At 48.3% G+C, this 26,110-nt stretch overlaps 1 protein-coding gene across 8 annotated transcripts in view; it reads left to right on the top strand.

The window, feature by feature from the left end:
- The window catches only part of LOC121080592 (zinc finger and BTB domain-containing protein 7C-like), a 117,287-nt gene that overhangs the window by 52,855 nt on the left and 38,322 nt on the right, over positions 1-26,110 (top strand). Inside the window, exons 4-6 of one of the 8 annotated variants that reach the window (XR_005825433.1) lie at positions 18,411-18,494; positions 19,545-19,721; positions 21,224-22,220. The exons of 5 other annotated variants lie outside the window; for them this stretch is intronic. The gene's annotated coding sequence lies outside the window, so the exon portion shown is untranslated. Of the gene's footprint in view, positions 1-1,414; positions 1,856-18,410; positions 18,495-19,544; positions 19,722-21,159; positions 22,221-26,110 lie in introns of those variants that run through there. 2 more of the 8 variants (XR_005825432.1, XR_005825434.1) reach the window with 2 other exon arrangements.

Genomic DNA, 26,110 nt, shown 5'->3' with positions numbered 1-26,110 from the left:
GTGGTTCTTGTCTTAGAATAGCTCTGGATAAGATGTGCTGTCAGGGGAAGCAAAGGGAAGGGATTTATTTAGCATGACTGGGAAGCTGGCACTTTCCAAGCTATATGGTCATGGGGTGACTTCTGTTAAGGAGACAGTTGGACTGGACTGGTTGGCATGCTGATGTGAAGGGATACCTGCCTGGGTGTCTCCTGAGGTGCACTCCATGCCAGCTGATAACCCATGTCATTTAGGAGAGGTTTTGCTCCTCGCCACTCTGCATTTCTGCCCGGTGCTCCGGGACAGATCCAAACCCCACCGGCATCAGGAGAGCTTTTTCTCTGACTTCAGCCGGCTCCATCCTCCCAGAAAGAAGATTTGACACAACCTCCGTGTAACAGTTTATTCCTGGTGATGAGTGCACCTTCCCCAGTGACCTTTCACACCGCCGAAAGGAGGGAACAGGGTGCCGGTCCCCTTCCAGGCAGCCTGAGAGCAGGGCTGTCAGAGCCAGGGAGCTTGCATGCCGTTAAGAGAAATCCTCCCCGCAGTACCCAAGGGACCCAAGTGCTGGTTCAAAAGGTTGTGAAGCATTGTCAGCTCCTGTTTGGGGCTGCTGTGCTGAAGGGAGATCCTGCCAAGAAGGTCAGAGGCTGAAGCCGGCTGAATTTGAAGCGATTGTGGTTTGAAATGATTTTTCAGGTTTGTCAGCCCCGTCAGAACATAGCTCGTGTAAGGGCAGCCAGGAGCCTGGAGTGCATTGGGTTGGGCAACCAGCCAGCCAAGGATGGATGTCCTTGCAGGTGACACAGCTGGGCCCCGTGATTTCTCCAGCAAGGCGGTGCTCCAGTTTATCTGCAGCAAGGGAGAAAGTGTGGGTGGCCACAGGGAAGGAAGGGACAAGGACATCAGCCTCAGCGTTGAGTTTGCCATGGTGTGTGCTGAGGTCCTTCTGATGGCAGCAGAGCAGTAGGGTTCCCTCCCTCCCTCCCTCCTTCCATCTACTCAGTTTCCTTTCCCATGCGTGTGGGTACATCCCTTTCCCCTCTTCTCAACATAGCTGACGTTTGCTCATATCAACAGTAGAGCCTCCATTGGCTTCCATGGTGCAGGGTGAAGCTTGCTGTGCTTGTCTTCCATCAACATTTCATTTAAAATGCAGCCAGCTCATGAGTACTCTTGCTCCAGGTTTCTTTATCAAAACACTTTGTAAAGAAAAATAAGATAGCAAAAGCAACAGAGGCTGGCAAAAAAAGGGGCAATGTTTCTTGGTATGGAAAAATATTCCCAGACCACCAAAACCCCAATTTATTCTGGTGGAGCAGAGACAATCCAACAGCTTCCCTTTTGTTTTGCAGTTCAAAGATATTATTATATTCACACCTGAATTCTTTTACTGAAAATTTGGTGTCATTTCTTCCCCTTTTGCCCACAGAACCAATAGATTTGAAGTGGAAACATCCTTCCTTGTTCTGCAAGAACTGATTACTGCAGACCAGTAGCATCAGTGGGTTGGAAACAGCAGCCTGCATTTCATCGCTTAGCAGAAGTCCCATCTGTCAGTGGCAGCTGAATAGTTCTCCTCTGCTAACAAAATTATTTATTTTGACCTGTCATTAAGGATATTCATGCAGCAGGGTGAAAGGTGGGAATGATCTATGCTTTGTGAGTTTTACAAGCCCGTTTTGTATTTGTCTTGGTGGTAGAGGAACAGTAAAGAGCTCTGTGCTCATGCCTGTTATGATAAGTGAGCTTTGGAAGAGGTTTTCTGTCTGATAGTCCATCTAAAACTGTGGGGAAATGCCATTCTAAAGGCTGTTAAAACACAATTGCTCACTGATTTACACAGTCAAGGAGTGCCTCTTTAGCAGGAGATGTATGCCGAATAAAAGCAGTTCAAGTGGTGCTTTTAATAAATAGATAATGGAATGGCATTTTATCTTCTGCTTTATTCTTTTATGTTAGTGTAAGGTAGCATATCCCTCTGATAGATTTTGAGGTAGCAGAAACTGAAAGTCAAACCACTTTCTTTGTATCTCTCTGAAGCCAAGTCATGCACTGCTGAAAGGCACTGGGTTTGCAGTGCTTGTGAACTGGGATATTTTTTTTGCCATTAAGCAATGATGGATGGGTTTAGCTGGGTCCCACCAGGCTGTTGTGCAGGGCACTGATCATAGAAGCATAGAATATTTCCAGTTGGAAGGGACCCATAAGGAGCATGGAGCTCCTTGCAGGACTACCTAAAACTAGATCATGTGACCAAGAGCATCATCCAGATCCTCTTTGAACTCTGGGTGCTGTGACCACTTCCCTGGGGAGCCTGTTCCAGTGACCAAACACCCTCTCAGGGAAGAACCTTTTTCTAATGTCCAGTCTGAACTTCTCTGATATAGCTTCCATGATGCCTTGGCTTTGGCCATGGGGCTGTCACCTTGCAGGGTAGCAAAGCTCATGCTTCACATCACCAGTACCATGTGGGGTCCCCTCCAGCCCCCACCTCCCATGGGTTTGGGTGGGAAGGGTGTGGAGGCACAGGGAAGGAGGTAGTTCTGCAGGAAGCTCCTCTCCCAGCCCTTGGGCTTCCCTAGAGGCTCCAGGTCGCTGGGACTGAGTGCCGTGGAGCTCAATGAGCAGTTGACTGTTGGGTTAGGAAAGAAACAGGACACTTGTGGAGGCAGGAAAAAGGTCATTTATCTTGTCGCTGCTCATCCTTGCTAATTCATTGTTTCCATCGAAAACCCAGCACTTAACTGCTTCATGAATGAACCTAGTGTTTGTGCCTCGAAAAACAACTTGGTCCGGTGAAAAATAAGAGCTGCTTTCACCTCCTGTCTGGTCTCCCGTGCTTTTTCCCCACCTTGATTTCTTCTGCTCGCATCCATCCTGCTTGGGTGGCAGTCCAGGTTGTCCCCATGGAGCAGGGCTGGAGCGCAGGGGTTGGAATCATAGACTCATGGAATGGTTTGGGTTGGAAGGGACCTTCAAAGGCCATCTAGTCCAACCCCTGTCATGAGCAGGGACATCTTCAACTGGATCAGGCTGCTCAGAGCCCCGTCCAGCCTGGCCTTGGATGTTGCCAGGGATGGGGCATTGGGCACCTCTGGGCAACCTGTGCCAGTGTCTCACCACCCTCAGCATAAACAGTTTCAGCCCAGGGGCTGCTTGGTAAGCACAGATGGTCCCTCCATGGGTGAGGTTTGCTGGGCTGGGACCGCAGAGGCTCTCACATGCCAGAGGGGATGGGAAAGCTCCAAGAAGAGGTTTGGAGAGGGGGAAGTGACTCAGCTGCACGGCGGGAGGGATGTAAAGGTGGAAGGCCAGATAGACCTGGGAGGCTTGGGGCAGTGGGGCTGGAGGGTGACCCTGCTGATGTGATGGGACCAAGAGGTTGCCCATCGTGGCAGCTCTGGTGAGCATACCCTCTTCCAGCAATGGCCCAGGTGTGAGAGGGGCAGATGGAGTGGAGGAGTGGTCTCTGCTGAGTGGTAGCTGGTTTCCTAGTGTGCTTTAGCAACTGGGATTGAGGAGAGCTGGCACCACGTCAATCATGAGCTCTCCCAGGACCAGCTGTGAGCGAAGGGCAATTGGAACAATTACCAACCAGAGGAAAAAATCACTGAGAGGCTGGAAAAAGCTGAGGGGGGAGGCATATAGCCAAGCAGGCGCAGAGAAAAGGGGATCTCTAAGCCAGTGTGTGACCTGAGAGAGTACGTTTGATGTTTCTGGTCTCTAACACAGGGTCTGTTTAAGGAAGCAGCCGTGTCCATGAGAAAATGCTTTCCTATCAGGATGGGTCTGCAAAACTCACTGCCATGGGATTCCTCCAAAGCTGGGAACTTAACGCTCAAATATGGCTTGGATGGTGTTTGGGAATGACAAAGTAAACAAGAGCTGTACATTAGCAGAAAGACATGAGATTTGGAAGAGGGATTAGACCTCCTTATTCAGCATTTAAAACAATCTTGATCTGGTTGGGGTTGAGAGAGCACCTCCTTGGAGGCACAGCTGGGGTTTGGTGCATCAGCCTGTTGGTGCTGGGCTGTTTAGGGCAATTGGTGAACCCTGGATTTGACCCAAAGCCATAATGCCAGGTTGCTTGGGCTCTTCACATCATTGCTGGCCTTGTCCATGAAGCTTTGCTCCCAGGAATCCTGCCAGCAGGGAGAGCAGCTTTGAAGCTCTTCCCAGGGTAGGGAAGAAACCAAGAAATTAGTAGATATTTCCTAAGAGAAATCTGGCTGGTCCATTTGGTACTCCCAAAAAGGCTGGTGACATGGCACAGCAAAAAGGAAGGCTGCAAAAGAGGGAAGTAGAGTAATCAAAGTAGAAGGTGATCAAAACCCAAGTAAAACAGCAGCAAGTATGGTCTCAAGGGATGGAGAAAATTTGGCAGGGCTCCATAGGGGAGGGTTAGCAAAGGGAGGGTGGAAATTAAAACAGGGCAATGATGAAGGTCAAGCGTATCTCCAAGGCTTTGGGAACTAGGAGTAATGCTAACTCTGAGCTGCAGCAGCTGCTGCTCCAGAGAAGGAAGGTGTAAGGGAAATGTTGATTTGTTAAATGGGAAGAAATAAATTGATGTATAAAGCTGTGACATTTGTTTCCCCAGTCTGAAGGTGAGAGCTGCAGTTGAGCCTGGTTAGGCTGATGTTAACAAGTTTTGCAGGTTTTTAAGCCAGCCTTCCTTTTGCGTAGTCCTGCTTATAAACTCTCCTTCTCTGTGATGTCTCCCAGTGAAATGAAAGGTGGACTGGAGGTGCTGCTTTTCTGACCTCTCACTTGGGTGTTTGGTGCCTCTCTTCCACAGCCCTGGTGTGCTGGGCAGGGAGATGGTAGCTGAAAGGGACTAGGCATCACAGCAGAGATGGACCGATTGGGTCACCTTACCCCAGCTATCTCATCGATGTCACCCCAACCCTGACCTACTTTAGGCTGCAAGCCACCCCCCAGAGCCTGTCAGCCTCCCAGGGCTCTTCCCAATCACCTTCTTTCCCAAAGCGGGTCAGGAGTCCTCGTCTCTCCCCACCTACATCCCACCCAGCTGCAGAACAAAGTCCTCCTGGTTAATGAGACTCATTAGGCTAATGTGGGGGAGTGAACATGCGGGACCCCCTACATCTCTCCTTCCCTCCTCCCCACCATTTCAGCCATCGCTACTCCATCCTTCAGCCAGGACAACACCTGCTCCAGCACTTGGAGTGAGGGGGGTTCACGGCGAGGTACAGGGCCACCACACTGTCCCCACCACAAGCAGGAGCACGTGCTGATGGGGTTCAGAGGCAGGCAAGGGAAGATGCTACCACAGTTTTCAGTTTCCACTCTTCTGCTGAGCTTTCTAGCAGGATTTCATTGCACTCACAAGAATTCTGGCTCGAGCAGCCTCCAGGAGCAGGTTGTGTAGGTGTGACTTGGTGTTTGAAAGGGTCAGATTTGTGTTGAAACTGCTTGGAAGTGCCCTCATGCCCAGCTGTGGTGGCTGACGGGGGGGGAAAACTCCAGTCCATGCAGGTTTGCTACGGGATCGGAGCCACACTGCCCTTCCCCAGGGACCCCCCATGGCCAGGACCACCCCTCAGCCCAGAGCAGCTGATGTTTGAGTGCAGGTTGTAACTCCCAGCCGACCTGGCTGAGCTACCCCACCACCAACACAGTGGTTGCAAGGGCTGAGCTGCCATCTCCTCCATGGCAAGCTGAACATGACCCAAGTGGAGAAGCCCTTAGCAAATCCAAGCACTGCAAAATAGCTTTTCGATGTAGAGTGCATCTCTCATGATTACACTCCCCAAAGCGACTTACTTTCATTTACAGTATCTTGACCTAAAGACCTGTCCCAGCAGGAGAAGATCAGGTGGAAATCATGGTGCTCCCCTGCTTCTGAAAAGCTCCTGATTGCCTTTTTGTTTCTTTGCTGACTTTCTCTGTTCCCATTATCTCATGATGGGGGAGTTTTTTAAATAAGTAGGTTTGGGAACAGCAAGGCCATGGAGATAAGAGCTGTCTCCTGCACACAGAGATTCATTACCTGCTCCCATCTAAGCCAGGAAAGAAGCAAGCCTGCTTGTCTTTTCTTTTTGTTAATAAAATTACGACACTGGGAAATTTTAAAAATCAAATTAAAGCACAGAAGGACTTAAGAAAGTGTAGGGGCTACAAACTAGTGGTGGAGCAAAAAGGACTCATTAAAATACAAATTATTTAGGAAAACAAACTGGAATGCCGTTATACAAAGTGTCACCGACTCATTTTCATTTCACTGAGTCCAGCCTGGAGTTTGGCTGCACATGATAAATGAGTCCATCCTCCTCCTCCTTTTTTTTTTTTTTTTTTTTTTAATAGGGGGGAGGGGGGGAATATACAATTACAATTTCATCTTGTTGAAAAAAATCACGTCCCGCTGGAGCAGTCACAGCCAAATCTTTTGGGAGCATTTTGGGGGACAGGGGTGCTCCCTGCCTGCTCCCTGTTGCAGCCGTAGTGAGCTAAAACTTCATAGGGCCAAATCCTGTCCCTCTTGGGTGAGTGATCCGATCCCACATCAGTGCCCGGGTCTTACATGTCTCCCTGAATGTGAAATCTTGGGTCCCACCTGTCTGCTTGAACCTGGGCACCTGGGTGAGCACTTGGGGTCCCTGTTGCTGAATTTGGGAGGGTGCTGCAACAGGGTGCCTGAACCAAGCCTGACACAGCCCCTGCTTACACAGCAACCCCTGATCGCGGTGCCAGCCTGCCCAATGGGCCGGCTGAGTAAGGGTTTTAAGACAAGAATCCTTTGTCCTCTGTGGTTATTTAATTTTACACACACACACACACACACCCCCAAATAATTTGCTCTGGCTGTGCCATCTCAGGCTTGGCTGGAGCAGGGGGAGGATGTTCTGCCTTGTCAAGTGCTAATTGCAGCAGAGGAAAAACATGCTGGCCGAGCAGGGAGCTGGGGTGGAGGCAAGGAGGAAGGTGGGAGTGGAGGCAATATCTTTTTTGGAGGGATGGAGTGCTTGTGGTTGCATTACTCTCCTTGCTCCGGCTGCTCCTGGATGCAGAGCCAGGGAGGAAGAGAAGGTGGGAGGCAGGCAAGGCAGCAGGCAGCGCAGGGTGTTCCCTGGCAGGGCTCTCACCCGCTGAAGACTTTGTGCAAAACACACATATTTAAAGTCACACTTGGGAGCGATGTCGTGGTGATCCTGCCCCCCCTTTAGTGCAGGGATGTGGGAGCAAAGTGCTGGAGGGCAGCCACAGAGTTTTGGGTGCTGCTGGTGTCAGTGTGTCCTTTCTGATAAATTCGGGTGAGATAGAAGCAATCAAAATCGGTGGTTCTTTGGGGAGATGGAGTCTTCTGTGAACTGCTGGCAGCTTGGGTGATGGGAGCCACAATGGGGAGGATGATCCTGGGTTCAAGGACTGTGGCTGATACCAGCTGCATCTTCTCAGTAGCATTTGCAATGAGACCCCAAAGTGTGGTTTTTTGATGGGCACCACCAAATTTTTACCTTGTATCTGGGCAGCCCAATGAGGTGGCTGCAACTGCCTTGAAGAAGGCTCTGCCATCGGTATGGATAACCTCACCACAGCTGTGTGTGGTGGGATTCAGTGATTTTAAGCCAAACTGGCTTTTTTCTCTTTTTTTTGTTCCCCAAGTTTGAAACATTTTGCAATGTCTAGCATTAGGTAAGACTTTGATTTAATGCCTTATTTCTTGAATTCACCTTCAGCAATAACAATGTATTCCAATCCTCTGCTCAGATGTTGATGGATGGGGCCTGTTTGAGTTAAACATCTGGGATGTGAATTGTTGACCCCTTTCTGTCCCTGAAGCAAGAGCAGTTGGAGAAGCCCTTGAGGAATGGTGTGGGCAGCAAGTTCTCCATCACTGGTTAGGGGCAAAGTCAAATGGAAACTAGGCCAGGGGAGTGGAGTGCCCTTAGCCAGACTTCTCCAGCCTCCCTGAAGGTTTAGGACATATGCAGTGGTAAGAAGTCCTCTGCAAATCCTGGCAGATGGAAAAAAATAGGTTGGAGGCTGAATTCTTCCTTGGGCAGGTTTTAGGAGGACAAAAAGACATGAGGAAAAAAAATGCTTTTCTGTAAGGCTTTTTCCCAGAGACTGTTGCCCACCTCCGCTATGTTGGTACATCTGGAGCTAAAGAAGCCTTTGGGCTTGTCTCAGGCTGGGATTAGGGAGCAAACCTCCCAGGTCACTCTCCAGGGTCCCTTGCGGGCTCCTCCCTGGGAGATGCCACAGAGTCAGTCCTGCATGAGACCCTCCTCCCCATCCTTGCTGCCCCAGGGACCTGCTCTCTCCCCCTGCCCCGAGGGCTGGGAAAGCAGGGAGAGTGCAGCAGCCCCAGGAAGCTTCATGAGGTCCCATGAGGTGGCCTAACCTTCATGTGCCTGGTGTGGTCATGAGGTTGCTGAGGGCTTTCTTAGCTCTTGAGTTAGGGAGGTCTCCCCTCATCTTTTGCATGATAGAGCAGGTCTGGTCCCTTCCAAGGCAACCACAGAAGCAGCAGGAAGAAGGGCAGAGACCAAACTGCCCTTCCACACCCAGAAGACACAAATGTAGGCTGGGAAGGGACCCCTGCTCCTGTGACCTGGCTTGGTGTGTCTAAATCACTAAGGGACCTGTTCCTTGCCCCTGCAGTGCCCTGAAAACTAAAGACATGGACCTACCCTTGGGATATGAGAGTGAGGAGCACACAACAGCTGATGGGTGTGCACCCTGAAGGGCCCTCTTCTGCTCTGAACCTGGAAAAAAGCAGTCTCCCATGAATTTGCTGAGCCCCATATCTCATCTCCAGCATCCACCCAAGCAAGGGATGGATGTTGGCTGGCCATGCCCAGGATGAGCAGCTCTTTCTGTGCACCGTGTCTTCCCTGCCCTCCACCTTCATCCCCATTGCACTAGCACCTTTGCACCAGCTGCTCATCACTCAGCGTTGTTCCTCACTGCCACATCAGCCACCTGGTCCATCAGGCAATGCTGCCTTTGCTGAGTAACTTCTGTTTTTCTAAGATGGGAGAGTAGAAATAAAACACAATAAAAATGAAGACGTGGTAGCGCATGATTTTAGGGGGAGCTGGATGATGCTTCAGAAAAAAGGTGGTGCCTGTTCAGGAAGAAAAGAAGTGGTGATGCTAAGAGGATGCTCGTGATAGTGAAAGTGTTACTGGTGTACCTAGGATGCAGTGAAGCTGCATCATGTAGGGTTGTTTAAGCATTTCCATTTTCTCTGCTAAAGGTTTCTAAAAAAATCTTTTCTTTCAGCTGTTAGGTTTTTGGTTTTGGAGCAGTGGGCAAGACCTAGATGTCCAAGTCCGCAGGGCTGCCCGCAGGAATGCTGACTTCCACTCTCGGTGCCCCTGTGCTTGCCTTGGAGGTGTCACCGAGGTGTTCACCCATGCATTAAGTGTTGTGTTTTCCCAAGGGGCAGCTAAGGGTCAGGGATACAAAAGACCAGATGGAATATTCTTGTTAGAAAAAGCTGGATCCAGCTTTAATTGATTTCCTTGGAGTCACAAAGGCCAGCATCAGAATTGAGCCCTGTGAGGAGTGCAGAAAGGGCTGGTCTGGGTCATGCGTCCTCTCCTAGGCAAAGGCCAACCTCAGATGCTTCAAAAATCCTGCAGTATGGAGTCACTCATCCCAACCCCTCTCATCCCAGGCTCCAATTTACCTCCTGATACCCACTCCAAGGACTTTTTCTTGGAGATGTTGGGATGTGCATAAGATCCAACCTTCTGTCCTCCTGCCGGGGCAGGCATCCTCAGCTTTCTGCAGGGATGTGGTCCCCACCACCACCTGCCATGGTGTCATCTCCCAGTTTCTGCATTGATTCTGAGCATCCCACTTCTGTTTTTCACTGACTGTCTCCTTCTTATTATCCTCTGAGGTGGAGTGATGACCCCAGCCAGATGCTTGGCTGCCATCATCTCCACTTTGCTCAGATGGCTTGGCCTCTCCTGTTTGTGTAGCACATAGCTGATTTATCAGCAGTGATGATATATTTGCTTCTAGATAAGAAAATGCTGAATATTGGGGGTGGGATTGAGCCTTGTGAAATCCCTCTGGAAAAAGTCTGATTCCCCTCTGACATCTGTTTGTTGTGACCAGCTCTGAATCCCCTGTTCACATGCTTTATTCTTGCAATACAGCGCTCATTTTTTAATCAGCACATCACGTCAAAGTAAATCAAACACCGTACAAAAGCCTATGTATATTATCTCTAGGCAATTATCTTTATTAACCAAATTTGTAATCTCCTCAAGGAACAAAATCAGTGTTGTTCGACATGGTGTGTTTGCCACAGAACCTCTGTAATGAGCATTAACTATATTCCTGTCCTTTAATTCCTCTTCTGGTTGACTCTCAGGAGGGTTCCCATTATTTTACCCGTGACTGATGACAGACAAGACAACCTGTTCATCCAGCCATCCTGCTTGTCCCCCTTTTGTGGATCAGTGCAGTATTTGCATGCTTCCAGCCGTCTGGATCTTCCCCAGTATTCCAAAATTTATTAAAAATTAACATCAGTGGGCCAGAGAGCTTCTCAACCAGCTGTTGGAGGGCTCTTGGGAGCAAGTTATCCAGGCCTGCTGATTTAAAATTGTTTATCGCTAGTAGATGCTGTTTAACAACCTCCTTGGTTACTAATGGACTGGAAAGTACTTCATCCTCCTCATGTGATACAAGCATCTCATCCTGCTTCTTTCCAAATGTGGAGCAGAAATATTGATTGAACACTTCTTGCCTTTTCTGCATCATTACTTTTCTCCCCATCTGAGGCTGTGCTATTGATTTATACAAAGGCATTATAATATTTCCAGGATTATCTGCCGTCCCTTTCCATTTGCAGCTGAACATCTTGTTAGCTTTGCGGCTGTGGCTGTGCGCAGAGCAGAGGTCTCTGCTGTGCTCTCTGTTGCTGGGAGGTCCCTTCCTTGGTTTGACACAGTTTAGGACCCTGGCAGGTGCCTGAGGAGCAGAAATTGCTCTCCCTTCCCTGCATCACTTTGCATTTATTAAGGAGGAGTTATTAATTTGCTGCACTGTTGCCCATCCGTTTGGGTTGCTGAGCAGTTGGGCCGTTTCCAAGAGCTCCAAAACCATCTGCCCCCTCAGCTTTCACAAAGGATGAGATTTGCCTCCAAAACCTTCAGATTTTTTTAAGTCATGAACATTCTCCATCTTAACATATCTGTTAACCCCTCTGCCTCCACGTTGCCATGCTAATTTTAGGTTAGTCATCCATGGATGTACCAGCCCTCATCTCTCCTTAGCACTTTGTGACTGCTCTCTCCAATGACCTCGAAGAGAGCTGCTATTTCTTTCTCCCATCTTATCTTTGCCCTTTTCCTTTCCTCCCGTTTCCCCAGCTCTCTCCTGCTCCAGGTTTCTGCAAGAATAAATCCCAGGGCTTGGGGCAGGGAGGGCAGATGCACTTGATGCTGGGGCAGAGCTCTTCCCAGAGCCCTGGGACTGGTGTTACCAGTATGGGTGAGGTAGGGGTGCTGGATGCCATATAGAAAGGGTAGCCTTACTTCCATCCGCAACCCATGGTCACCAGTTCCCCTCCATTGGACATTTCTCTCCCAGCTTCGAGCAACTCTTGCAAGACAAGGGCAACATGAGTTTCCCATGTGCAGATTGTGCTGGCTGAACCAGAAATGGAGTTTTTCTGCCGCGATGCTCTTGTCCCTTCTTATCCTTTATCCCTGTTGCTGATTCAGCAAGGTGGGAGGCGATGCAGGGGCTCTGACCTGCAATTACTGCACAAGCTCTCAGGCAGCTCCTGAGGATGTCTGGGTTATAGGACAGCCCATCCACAGCATGGCAGTATAATTTGGGACTGTTATGTTAATATTTTTGGTTGATAGGAATTTCTTCTTGTGTTGTCCCTGTTCATACCACTCCCCTTAGCAAGCGTGTCGCAGGACCACATGCAACTGTCATCATTTAATCTGTACTAAAGACTTTATCATACAAACACCTTTTCTCCCACTACAAGTCCAATCTCATCCTCTTCAAAGGGCAATCCACTTACACATAGTGGACTTGAGATAGGAGACAGAAGGATCATGTTTTGGGTTTAGTGGCATTTTTTTCCAGGATCAGCTGTATTTTGCTTTTTTCTTGGTTGAGTGTAGAAAAGTGGGGTCTGGTGATGAAGTCTGAGGGTATGGAAGGTAAGCATGGATAGCAGGTGTGTTTTGTTGCCCCATGTTGGCCCATGACAAGAGGACAAGGCCTCAAGTTGCACTAGGGCAGGTTTAGATTGCATCTTAGGAAAAATTTCTTTACCAAAAGGGTTGTCAAGCACTGGACCAGGCTGCCCAGGGAGGTGGTGGAGTCACCATCTCTGGAGGGTTTTAAAAGACATGTAGATGTGGCGCTTAGGGACATGGTTTAGTGGTGGGCTTGGTGGTCCTGGTTGGACTTGATATCAGAGGTATTTTCCAACCTAAATGATTCTATGATTCTATTCTATGTTGCCTTCGTGGCAGGCTTCAGCCTATCCAGGCTGGGAGGAGGTGAGCAGATGGCCTTTCTCTCTTCTCCTTAGAAGAAGATGGGGCTGTGCCAGCCCCCTCCAGCTTTCCCCAGCATGGGGAGAGGGGAAGCTGGGGGCTGAGGAGACCCAGTGGTGCAAAAAGACCACAGGGTCCAGCTTTTAATCTGTGCAAGCCTCCACCAACCTATCCATAGCTTTTTTTTGTGAGCAATCTCCATCCCTGGTCCAGCTCTCTGCAGCCACATCGGTTGCCAGCAGAGGTGTGTAGCCCAGCAGTGAGATGCTGTGGAAAGGAGATGCTCACAGCTCTTGACCTCGCTCATGGGATCATAGCCTTCAAGTCCCTACTTTGGGAAGAGAGCCAAACTGTTTTCTTTAGCAGAAAAAGGCTTGATGAGATGCTCAGAAACTAGAGCTAGACACATCCAGGAAAAAAAAAAAAAGAGAAAGATGCAATTTTTTTTATATACTGAGGCTAATAAACTGCTAGAAACACTTGCCAAGGATCAGGGCAAGACACCCTTGATTTGAAATCTTTCAGCCAAGATTGCCTCTGTTTCTAAATGCTGGAGGGCAGGCAGGAATGAGAGCCTCACTGCAGAAATTACTGGGTGAAGTATTTTATTTTCTATGAAGCTGGAGGGCATAATACATGATCATAACAGTGCCTGTTGCTTGAAAATACCGGTATGAAATAAACCTTTGTTTTGTAGCCTAAATTTCCTATAAAGTGTGGCCTGAAATCCATGTATAGAGTTAGCATGGGTGTTAAAATCTTGAATAATGGAGTGAATATTATGAGGGATAGGCAAAAAATGTTCTGCTGCGAAGGCTGGGACAGCAAGGGGTGAGGATGCTTGGGAACAAAAATGCAGGCTGTGAAGGAAAACACTCCTGCACCCACTACAGGGAGGTTGATCGGTTTTGTTCAATATCGTGTGTAGCCCAGGTCCTCCCTCCTGAGCACGGCGTGAAAGCAGAAGAAATAAAAGATTGGCTTTTGCTAAAGAAAAGAATGACCCACCATGTCAATTTTTCTGCAGGAAGAACAGCTGAATTCAGTGTTTTCCTTTCTCACTCCATCCTGCTGCAACACTTTGCGGTGCAGCTGGGCAGGCCAGCGAGCAGATAATGAATCTGCCGAAATGTGGTTATTGATATAGCAGAGATCATTATACCTAAGGGTCTTGTGAGCTTTCCCATCTAAAGGGGCATTTTTCAGAAGGTTGCGGTCATGACATAAACAGTCTCATTTCGTATGAAATCTCAGCTGGCGAAGTCCTCAGCCTGGGAGCATTTTTTAAATACGTTATCAGGAAGGTAAATCAGGTCAGCTGCATATTTATTTATTTAATTTTTATCTAGGAGAAGTAAGATGGTTCATTTGCCTCTCACTATTAATATGATATTCTGCAAGGAGCTATAGCCTGATCCACAGCTTTTGAAAACAAATGAGATTGTTTCCACCCACATCAGGGAGCTTCTGCTAAATTTCTTATTCCCAGATAAGAATAGCTTTCTAGATCGTGGAAATGAAAGCAAGTGGTCAGGGCAGACAGTTATCAATGCCTGGAGGCTGTCACGCTGATTACAATGGGCAATTTGCTTGGTTGTCCTTAGCCCATCCACGGGTGGGATGATGCGAGCAGACCCTGGCAAGGAGTTGTGGCTCATTTTGTGCGAGAGCAAAGCAAAAATAACCCATTGAGAAATTACAAGGCAAGGAATGCGTTTCAAAAGCCACATGTAGCAATTGTGCTGGGGCTGTGGATTGTGCAAGGAGGTTTAAAGTGATTGCAGCGGAAGTCAGGCTGAAGTCTGCAGCCATCACTAGGGTCTGGGTCTTTGCAGATGCTCTCCACTGCCTCCCTTTCACCTCCCAGCAGACTGTGTTGCTTAGGGGTTTTACCACACATCTCATGTTTACTCTGGGGTGCTGGGGAGGTTTTTTGGCATCAGGGGTGGTGACACACACAAAGTAGATGTTCAGAAGCCCCATGTGGTCTGAGCATCCCTGAAGGTCTTCATCTCACCCAGCTTCAGCTGCCCTGGGGGGGAGAGGTGCCTCCAATCAAACTCTGTGCCAACCTGTCGAGCTCTGCAAAGTGGCTCTGTGATCCACATCATGCCTTTTATTATTAATGTCCGTTTGTGTTTAGCGTTCAATCTATGATCCTTTATTTTTAGTTGCCCTCACCCAGTCCCAGCCCTGCACAAACACAAGCTGAAGCAGACCCAGAAATCTTTCCTGATGAAAAGGAAAGGAGGACTGAAGCGTTAAAACCGAGTGAAGTGACCTGGCTACTGCCTTGAGGCGCGTGTCATCTAATGAAGTAATCAAGCGATACATCAAGTATTTATATAGGCATGGGTTCAAGGAGGGAAATGTGCGCGCACACAGCGTGTGCCCTGGGGAGCAGGAGCTGGTGTCATTCCCTCCTTGCTGGTGGCTTCAGGGACGAGATGAGGATCCTGGCCCCTCCCTGATCTTCAGCGCTGAGAATGGCCCTTACCCCAGAGGAGCTGGCTATGGCTTTGTTTTGGGAGATGGAGGGGGATTTAATGCGTTTAGCCTTACAGCACCTCTCCGGTGCCATGTCACCAAGCCTTCCACATCCTAATTTGTTGCCCTTGGAGATGATCTTTATCTTCCATTGAGCAAGAGATTGCTGAGGCAAGGGCTCTGCCCAGCTTCATCTTCTTTCATTAGACTAAGAATAAGACTTAGTGGGGAAAGGTCTTCCAAGCAAAATACAGGTTGAATCCAAAGTTTGTGCAGATGTTTTGTCACATTCTTGCTAACATAGGATCATTCTCATGCCCTTGTGGCACCATGAAGCTGCAAGGGAGCAAAAAAGCCTGGGAGCTGTGGGGCCAGTGTTATGGCTGGCATGTAGCAATAGGGCAAGGGGTAATGGTTTTAAACTAAAAGAGGGGAGATTTAGATTGGAATTCCTTACTGTGAGAGTGGCAAGGCACTGCCACAGGTTGCACAGAGCAGCTGTGGGTGCCCCATTCCTGGAAGTGCTTAAGACCAGGTTGGATGGGGCTTGGAGCAACCTGGTCTGGTGGAAGGTGTCCCTGCCTGTGACAGGGTGTTGGATTAGATGATCTTTGAAGGGCCCTCCCAACCCAAACTACTGTATGATTCTGTGATTCACTCAGAGGTGGCTGCATTTCCAGAGCTGGTACCAGTCCCTGCCAGAGCAGATATACTGAGGGAAGAGGGGACATTAGGGTGCAGCTCCTCCTCTGAAAGCTTCCCAATGAAGCCATATGATGTAGCAAAATCCTGTCACATAGCTACACATACAGTGTGTATCTGTACTCATCCACCCTGTGTACCCATACAATATCATCTTGGCTACATCCAGCCCTGTTCCTCAATAGAAATCAAACTGTGTTTTCATTTCTGAAGGAAATTTCTGGATAGCATAAATGACTGTATTTCTATTGAAGACACTGGAGCCTCGTTGAGTTCCACCATCCATGTTAGGCAAAGCACTGGAGATCCCTTAGGAGTGATCTGGATTATGACCATTAAGATTTCAAATATGAAATCACTGAGACTCTGGCTAGATTGTTTTAGCAAAGCACTTAATTGACATTGGTTTTCAATGATTTGCTTTAGAGCTTTTTTTTTTTACTTTTTTTTTTGAGAGAGGATAGTTATGACAGCAGCTGTGCATGGACATACAGCCTGGACCAGCAAATCTGCCGAGTTTGTGACATGGAGTAACTGGCAATTCACCCTCTCGCTGGAAACTGCTCCTCATCTAGAGTGTGAGACTACTGTCAAGGAAACCTCTTTCACGGCTTACCCGTTCACCCTTTCCCAATGTCCACAATTACCTTTAAAGATGAAAAACCAGCAGCTCTTGACCCAGCCGCTCCCCACAGCACTTGTGCCCCAGCTCCTTTCCCAGCCCCCTGCCCGGCTCTGGACACGCTCCAGCCCCTCAGTGATGCTGGGGACATTTCCATACACGTTGATTAAAAACCATCTTGGGAAGCAGCACCATGAACAATGCACTTTGATAGCGTGGGATGGATGTAATTGTTTCTTCAACGTGTTGGCTTTAGTGGATTGATGTTTTGATGAGAAAAAAAGAGTAGTTTTTATGGGAAATGAAGAGTTGCTTGGCTTTGTGCTTGGCCAGGGTGCGGGTGAGTGGTTGGGTGGGTTCTCTCATCCCACAGGGGATGCAGGCTGTGGGAGTACCAGGAAAAGCAGTAGGTGGCAATCGGTGTTCCTCTCCACACCAGCTTGGCAGTTGCTGGATGCTGCCCAAGTTTTGCTTTACCCTTATCTGGGGCCAGACATATTGTTTGCACTGACTTCATTTACTGATTCACCCAGACACTCCTTAGAAACCCAGTAGTCAGAGGAGTTGCAGATAGTGGTTTGGGTGTAGGGATGGAAGCAGCATTATTAATATTTTTTTTCCTACAGACCAAGAAAGCATGTAATAAAAGTTTTAAAAGTAACCATGTTCTGAGCACGGATCTCTTCCAAGCCGTGTCTGGGAGTGCCAGGTTGCCCCAGGCTATCTTACACTTGATTTTGCCTCATGCTTCAGAAAGGTTTCCCTTGTATAAACAATTTTGGTTGTGATTTGGTTTTTGGTTTTTTGGTTGTTTTTTTTTTTAATGTGCTTCTTTAAAGGAAAACCAGAAGCAAAGCATGTAACATGGAAGTCTGTGTCCAGCTGCTGTCACCGGATTTATCGTATTAGAGAAAAAAATCTGTATTTCCTTGTTGTCATAATACCTGTGCCAGAAAGGAACTAGTGTTTTGTTAAATGCAGTGTTTAACTTAATGCTTGGAGATGTGGCTGCTGAATTTGAGGCAGAATCTCAAGGATGAGCTGATCCCTAGGGCATGCAGCAAGAAGAAGAGGGGGGACCTGTTATTTATCACTCAGCGTGATGGCCAGCCCTTTGGGGTTGCACACATGCCGGTGAGCCAGGCTGAGCCAGGCTGAGCCAGGTGAGCTGCTCGCAGAGGTGGCACGTTCTGCTGAGCCGGGCTCCAGTGGGGTGGCTCCTGTGCTGGGGACAGCCTCGTGGATGGGGACAACAGGAGGTGGGTGTGGGACGCAGTTGTTGACTGTGTGGATGCAGCTGAGGTGGCCAGGGCATGGCTTCAAAACCTGGGGGCGAGGGGGCTTTGAAGCTCCATGCTGGGCACTTGGGGAAGGATTTTCCAAGTCACTTGTTCCTTGGATTTGGCACCTAATTTGGGGTCTTGTAACCTGGACCAGACAGTGACTGGGGACTTGGCTTGGGTAAGCAACTCCCCCCCCCCTTTGAAGATGCTTTGCCTCCATCTTCTTGCTCACTTGGATCATTCATGCACAAACCTGAATTTTTAGTTAAATTGTACCCAGCTCTTTTTAAAAGAGAAGGTTTTCATACCCCACCCCCTGGTTTACCTTGTCTCATCCAAACAGGGACACAGTTTGCAGGGGAAGCAGAGCAGGTTGGTACGAAGGTCACCCACAGAGTTACCTCTGCGGGGGCAAATCCACATGTGGTCAGGGGTCACCAGTTACACCAGGGAAAGGCTTGGCTCACCGCATGGGGAACGAAAAGGATGTGCAGTGGAGAACAAAAAGGATGCGATACATCTGTTTTAAGAAAAAAGAGATTTTAAAAACAAACAAACAAAAATACAACAAACTCCCAAGTTTTTCTTTGCAAAGAACTTTGTGTGCTTATTTAAAAAGGAAACATGAAAAGATCCCAGTAAAATCAGCCCACGTCCCACATGTTGTTTAGACCTTAATAGCACAGGTGGACAAGGAGGGCTCTGTGCCAAATACTTTTGGTTTAGAGGGAGTGGTGGGAGTGAATTCTCCTAACCGCTCCTAGAAAGGCTTAACTTTCCACACACAAATCATTTGCAATCTCCACTTGGCTGCAGACACCTGGGGAGCGACACCACCGGATCCCCCGAGCAGCCAAGGCAGGCGAGGGGAGGACGAGGGTCAGCACCCGGAGCGGGAAGGTGGGTCAGTGCTGTATTTTTGGCTTCTGAAATACATTATTTTTTTTTTTCTCTTTTTGGGGCTTTTGTGGTTTCTTGAGGGGAGGGGAAGGTGCTTGAATTTCATGCTTGGAGGCTAATCATGTTCATGTTGGAAATCTTTGGCACATTGTAGCGATCCTCTGTACTAATCTGTTGCCATTTACATGCACTTTTAATTGCTGTTTGAATTCAAAACTGTAACTTTCTTTCTGATTTTCTTGCTTCATATCTTGAATCTTTACCAAGCCCAGAGATTTTGCCTGTGTATCAACATCTGTATGATACAACCTCTCAATTTGCAGGTTTTCTTTTTTTTTTTTTTTTTTTTGCAAGTTTGGCTTAGTTATTTGTTTGTTTGTTTTAGGTAGGAAATATCAGTGCAAAAAACACATTTGCTAACATCTGCTGGGTAGGCAGAAGGGCTCTGATGAGGCAGATGATTAATATTGATACTTAGAATAGAATAGAATACATATATTCTGGTCTATTCTTTATATTCTATTCTAGATTTTTAATACTTATATGTATTTGTTTTAAAGTAATTTTTTTCTCAGTTCTTTGTGGAAAACTTGCGGGGAAAAAAACGTTCTCTTAAATAGTTAAAAAGTCTCAGCAGATTTGGTGCTGGCAGTGAAATCATGATTAAAGACAGGCTGGGAAGCACGGTTGGGATGAGGCTGCTGCTTGGCGCAGGGTTAAGCCCAGCTCAAGTCAACCTGCTCCGCGCCGCCCATGCCGCAAGCGGGGATCTCACGGGGAAACTGGAGGTGCTTTATCTGCAGAGCCCCTACCTGGAGTTTGGGTTTAAATCTCAGTCTATCTCAGGATCTTTTTGCTTCTTTACTGGCAAATGGGACACAGCAGGATGGTATGTTGCACCTAGTTAAGCTTTAATATTTTTAACAGCTCCTTCTTGAGATTAAATGCTGTTTCAGCAGCACAAACCCCCTCTCCAGCTCCCCTGACCTCACGTAGGTAATTCCCAGAGCCGTGCTGGCAATAAAAACAACAGATGTGGTTTTGTTTAAGGTTGGGCTGAATGAAAACAGGAGGGGAGGAATGTGCTCAGCAAAGGAGGAACCCGTGCTCGGCCATCCCAGTGTTGCTTTCCGGAGCATGTCAGGTGGATGGAAATACTTGGTGCAGTTGTGCAGCTTGTTCTGCCCTTGAAAAGGAGATGTGGCAGCCACCTTCCAGTTCACCAAGGTACAATATTTGGGGGAATGAGACCGAGTGGGACTTTCCCCTCCTTTCTGATTGGTGGAAGTGGAATTGGATGGAGGTTTCTCCTCCTGGGAGGATCTGGAGGTTGGGAGCAGCAAAGACAGCCAGGTCTGTCTGAGCCCTGGTCACAGGGAGCGGGTGCAGAGGGCACGGCCAGCCCTTCGGCATCCCCCACACCCCACGCTGGAGAGCAAACCATCTGCAGGCTTCTTGGCATGTATCCTGGTGTATCCACCTGAGGACAGCCCAGCAACTCCTGGAGAGGTAGATGAGATGCTCTGCCGTCTTTCCCTTGTCTTCCAATGCCTTCCATCACTCCCACCACTGCAAAAAGGACATTTCAAACCCGTGCTCTGAGCAGGCAGCATTTAACACCCACTTTATGCTTGTGCTTGATGCTGTTTACTTCAGGTGCCAGGCAATGAGGAGTCAGACCCGGCGTGTTTGAGCACTGAGCAAGCATTAGCCATACAAACCTGGGATTTTCCAGTGAGCCCAGGGCTGTCCGGCACCTAACTCCCTTAGCCTCCTTTGAAATTCCTCCTCTAATTAATAAATAAGTGGCAAGTTTCACTGACATAATGTCAGAGCTATTGCTCTTAATTAAATAGCAAGCTATTAAAATAGTTTCCAAACACTTAAGTCTTCCCTCCCCAGTTCATAGTCCTGGTCTTATTCCCATTAAATGTCACCGGTGGAATGGTTTTATAAACCTGGAAGTAATTAGGTAAGGTGAAGGATCTCAGACCGCATTGAAACGTGGTATTACCGAGCATGTGTGGATGATCCCAGCAAAGCGGGCAGTGATGGGAGGGCTTATCCCTGCGTCTGCCCATGCCCCTGCCCTCCTGGCTGGATGGGGTCAGGAAGGCAGCATCACGCCGGGTCCCATCTGTGTGGAGCTGCCCATGCAGCCCCACATACATATATTTATGCATAAATATTGTATATATATATAAAAATAATGTAAATATATACCTTTATATAATGTATCATATATCTATTATGCACTATTATATTAGTGTATAATGGTGCAGAAGGGGCAGCCAGCACCCACGCTGCGGGGGGTTGGGTCAGCAAGGTAGCTGCACGGTTTATTTTCCTTTGGCTGAGAGCTTTAGCAATGAATAGAGGGAGGGGATCCGAGGTTGGGATGCTTCTGCCAAGAATGATTTGGAAGCCTCTTTATATTAGTCAGAGCTTTTTTATTCCTTACTGGAAGCCTGAGAGGAGCCACATGCCCGATGGCAACGCTGCTCACAGGTCTGCATAATTTTCAAGTATCACTCATGTGAGCAGCTTGCCTTAATTATAGATTTAATTCTCGTTGCTATGGGAATGCTTTGTTCCTTTTCCCTCAAAAAGATGTCCTTGACCCTAAGGAATGGGTGCATAGTGGTCGTGAGTGCTTTTTTTGCAGGTGGGGGGGAGGATGCCACATCCCAGCTGGTGTGGTTTTGCAAGGGGCTCAATGTGCTTGGCAGCTGCAGAAGAGGAGGAGAAGGAGGAGGAGGGAATGTCCCACACCATGAAAGCTCTGCACCATCTCCATGTGAGGCCAGGCAGGCATGTGGATGTTGGGACCACCAAATGACTTTCACCTCCCGGGGAGCGGAGAGAAGCAGCAGCCCGGCGTCACCATCCCCCACCCTGCCCTGCCTAGCAGGGAAACAGTTTGGGAAGTGCCTCCATGTTGCCTGCGGATGAGCCAGCCCAGGAGGAGGTAGGAAACCACCTTGGATTGAGATCCTGGCACTCTGGGAGAAGGCAGGGTGGAGGGATGGAGACCAGCCAGCTTCCTAACTATGTAAACAACCCACACCCATGTTCGGTGTTTATCCCTGCCGAGCCCGTCACCATGGTATCTGGGCACCTTTTGCCAAGGTGAGTTGAAGCTGATGGAGCAGATCCTCTGCGAAACCCCAGGCTCTCTAGGCATGTGTCTGGGAGGTCTCCTGGATCAGCTGGATCTTCCAGAGTTACTGCTGCTGGGATAATCCAAATCATTTTGCTGCTGCCCTTGGACCCTCTGTCACTGCCTGCTGGGTCCCTGGCCAGCTCCGGTCTGCCATGAGCTCATGAGATCCTCCAAGCAGGTGCCTCCTCACCTCTGCCATGAGGTCTCCTTACACCGTGCTGTACCACGGTGCCAGGCAGGCAGCTGGAGAGGTGGTTTCACAGCCCCCTGTGCTGGGACTGCTGCCTTGATGCAAAATTTGGGCCCTTCTCCCCAATGTGGCTGTGGCTCTGGGCTGCTGGGGAGCAATCCAGAGGCTGGTGGGGCCTCCAGGAACACGTGGGGTCTGTGCTTATCACTGGGTGACCAGCCAGTGATCTACAACATTCTCCTCATTGCTCATGTCCTCTATCACTGTTTTCCTGTGGTTTGGGGCAAATTTTTCCATCTGCTACCAGCAAAATGGAGGTGAGAAGGTTTGACACCCTCCTGGGAGGGAACTGGAGAAGAGAGAGGAGAAGAGAGGAGGGGAAGGGGAAGGAGAAGGAGAAGGGAAAGGAAAAGGGAAGGGAAGGGAAGAAGAAAACAGCAAAGAGGAAAGAAAAGCAAGAGCATATTTTTTCAGCAAGGTATTTACTTGGGGGGGGGGGGGGGGGGGGGGGGGAGAACATTTTTATTATCAATGCTGAGCAATTCCAAAATGAGAAATTTCCCCTCCTGCCCTCCCAGCCAGTTGTTGCCCTGGCCACTCGCTGGTGGTGTGCGAGAGGAGATGATTCACATCAGCTAATCCCCGTCTCCTGACTCCTGTGTTCCTTCCAGACCTTCTCCCCACCTTGCAGGGCTAGAGAATTCTGGTGCGGCAGTCTTTCTTGCACAGAAATAATCAATCAGGGGATGAGACTCGAGGCATCCTCAGTTGCATTTGGTGGCTTCTTGTTTCCTAGCACCTGCCCTATGATTGCATTACGGCTGCTTTTATCTTCTGTGCCGACAGACTGAATGCCAGCTGAAAGGGGACTCTGGAAGTCCACCTCAGTCGGGATTAACACCTCTATGCCATGGCTAAGCGCTGGAAATATTAGAAGGGGACAAACTGCAAAAGAAATGGGTCGGATTTGCTTTCCTGTATTATCAGGTCCAAGTCTCACTGTCTTCTGTCTTTCGGGGGGTGTTGCTTAATGCTGCTTTTATGGATGACACAACCTTCCCTATGGATAGGAGGCAGGGCCCAGCCCCTTCAAAGTGCTGGGTGGCTTTGGGAGCTGCAAGGGAACATGAGAACATCTGAGAATCCCAGGGCAGAGAGGAAGGTTGTGATTTACATGTTGGAAGAAGGGTTTGCCGGAGTCAAGAAGACGCTCAATATGAGTTATGCATCTTGCTCAACTTTATTAGTTTCTAACACTATTTATATAGAACCGATACACATGCATATTCGTAAAGCAGAAATATAATTGGTTAGTAGTCTCTAAACACGCGCGGTTCTCACACCCCTAATTACCATGACTAAAATAAGCATTCTATCCATGTAGCTAATTGTGTTGCTGTGCTTCAGCCTTGTAGTTTGTTACTCCCTATTTTCCCATACCGGTCCCTATCTTTCTTGGCCCTGCACCTGCTTTCCCAGCAGCTGTAGCTTGTTACAGCCACGGCCTGTTGGCACAACATCATTACTTGGTCTCAGGATTCAAGAATAGCTCAAGGCTACCTTTCTTGTTATCTTCAGCACAGCAACTTCAGCACAATTCTGATTACAGGCCTATTCTAATACCAGGCCTGGATTGTGCAGATCTTCAGAGATTCTAAGGCCACGCTTCTGCAGCCATTCTTCTACACTTACATCCAGCCCCAAGCTTGGTCCAATTCTGGCACCTTTTGCCCTCTTAGTCCTGTCTGAAGAGAAATTAAAGAGATTTGCTCCTCTACACCTTCATTCCCCTGGATGTAAAATGAGTCAGTAGTCACCTTCCATGGGTCTTGGTCTGTTTTTGAGAGGACTGGGAGATGCTCTTGATAGAGGGTGGCAAAATGAATGTCAAGTGTTATATCGAAAGAGGATCAGAGATTTTATGTTTGTGGCTGCAGAGGAGCAGGCATGTTGCAATATTCCAGCCTTTCTACCATACATATGCACTTTCCAAACAATTTTGTTGCAATTAATTGTGTTGTAATTAAAGCAGAATGACAGTGCTAACTAAGGGCAAAATCTTGTGAAACAAATGGCGTTTGGGCTGATTTTTTAATTGCTCCAGGTTCCCCAGATACAAATTACACTGTCAGTGCTCCTGATTTATGGCAGAGCAATATATGCACAGATAACTCAGGGCAAGAGCCAACGTGGGCTGCAGGTGTGGGGGTCAGTGCCCCATCGGTTCTCCATGTGGGTGACCCATGAAGTGTGTGGTTCTCCTTGAAGTGTGGGTTCTCCCTCCAGTGTGGTTTCTCTATGAAATGTGGGTTCTTCTTGAACTGTGTGGTTCTCCTTCAAGCATGGGTCCTCCTTGAAGTGTGAGTTCTCCTTGAAGCGTGGGTTCTTCTTGAAGTGTCCCACAGCCAGCAGGACACAGGTGGCACCAGCTGTCCCCCTCTGCCCCATCCCCAAAGTTTCTCGTGAGATTTCCTCACCAGGGAGGTGGCAGTGCTGCCCTGGGTGCAACTCCATCCTGGTCAGAGGGACAGAGCCAGCAACAAGCTACCAACATGGTGGGCAGAGAGATCTCATTCATCCCTGGTGGTCCAGCCTGTGGGACTATGTAGTTGATGGAGCAATTTAGCCCTTGGATCCCAACTCTTTCTTGCTTTTAGAAAGTCTCCATGTGGGTGAGCAGGCAAGGCTTGGCTTTGCTAAATCTCAGGCAGGTTGTGCTGCCTGATCATTCTCAGGCTGTGTGGTGGGGCCATGATAAATTGTGCCGGAGCACGGTGACTCATCTGGGGAAGGTGGCCTGCAAATGGAATACAAAGAGGCTGTGCTCTTATCTGCTTCTCTGAGGGGCACCGGGCATTTTGTTTTATAGATTTGTTTCCTCCACTCCTGTTTCCAGCCGTACTGGGAATATCGCACTTTAGTTTTGTGCAGAAAGTCCCTTTCCTGATTAGAGAACTGGAGTGGGTGTTTTCTCACCTTTAATTAAAAGGAGCGAAGCTGTGACTTTTTAGCAGAGATCCTGCCTTGCAAGTGTTTGGAAGTCATTTGAGTTAATGCATTTCAAGAAATGCAAACAAAAACCCCAAAGTATTCAGACATCACTGGCTGGAGTTTAAAAATAAGTGAGGTATGGTTCTGAAAAAGTCACAAGATCAAGTGAAAACCAAGAATACGAGCTAAAAGCATCAATTCTTACAACTAAACCCCTCTGCACTCATTTTTCACCACTGAATGCTGGGGCTTGGGCCGTGAGTCGCTGTCTGCTGGTGTCCCAGTGCCACTGTGAGCCCACACCAAGGGCTTCCCATGTGATTCAGCCATGGAGGGGATAATCTCTTCACCATCAAAATCCCCTGATGCTCATAAACATCTTCTGCTGTGGGTCAGGGGTGGCTTTCCAAGTATGACCCTGACTGTGGCTTAGGGTTTGAGCATCTCCTGGCAGCTTTTGGCATTGGGTACCAGTGCCTCCCTGGCCCCAGCACATCACACCATCAGCCGGGCTTTTGCTCTGAATACTAAATCCTGAGACGGAGAGAAGCAGCCTGTACACTGATTAATTTGAGCCTGTGTTACTCTTATCCTGGTTTCAAAGTAATTGTCTCTCTTGTCCACAATTTTCTCTCCTTACATTTCACTGCATATTTATTAGGTTTTTGTGAGGCTATCTGCAGCCACATTAAACCAATTTACTCCTTGAAATGTCTGACCTTTGATCTGCCAGCCACCACCTTTCAGAGCCAGAAAAAGAGCCTTTAATTACGTGTCACATGAAAGGCTCACTGCAGAGCCTGTCACTTGCACACTCGAACTCCAAGTAATAAAGTATGGGATGAATCAGTTATTGCCTAATAATTGTTACCTATATTTTCGTGCTAAACAAGGAGACTATTTTTCCCCTTTTCCCAGTTGCTTTGTAATCTCCCGCTAGAGAAAACTAATAAGGCAAATACATGTACACAGCTATAACTAATATTTCTCAAGGAACATCTTCAACCTTTGTAGCCAGTTCTGATCCTAGCAGACATGGGATTTTTTTGCAGAGGCATTAGACTATCTGGATGCATCTCATTTTAGGAGTCCTTGCAGCATCCCTGTGTGCTCTGCTGCGTGCTGTGTCTCCTGAGCCCCTCCAGCTGCCCTCTGCAGCAGGCACAGGAGAGAAGAGGGGGGTTAGTGGGCTGCAAAGTGCTTTTCTGGGGATATTTCAACTGTTTTCCAGGCAAGGGCAGTGAGGCAGGGGGATGTCATGACTTGTCCGTC

Source organism: Falco naumanni, chromosome W (assembly GCF_017639655.2).
Source record: "Falco naumanni isolate bFalNau1 chromosome W, bFalNau1.pat, whole genome shotgun sequence".
In the NCBI taxonomy this organism is placed as follows: Eukaryota; Metazoa; Chordata; class Aves; order Falconiformes; family Falconidae; genus Falco; species Falco naumanni.
The sequence above is the reverse complement of the archived record's forward strand: the minus strand, read 5'-3'. Positions and strand labels throughout refer to the sequence as shown.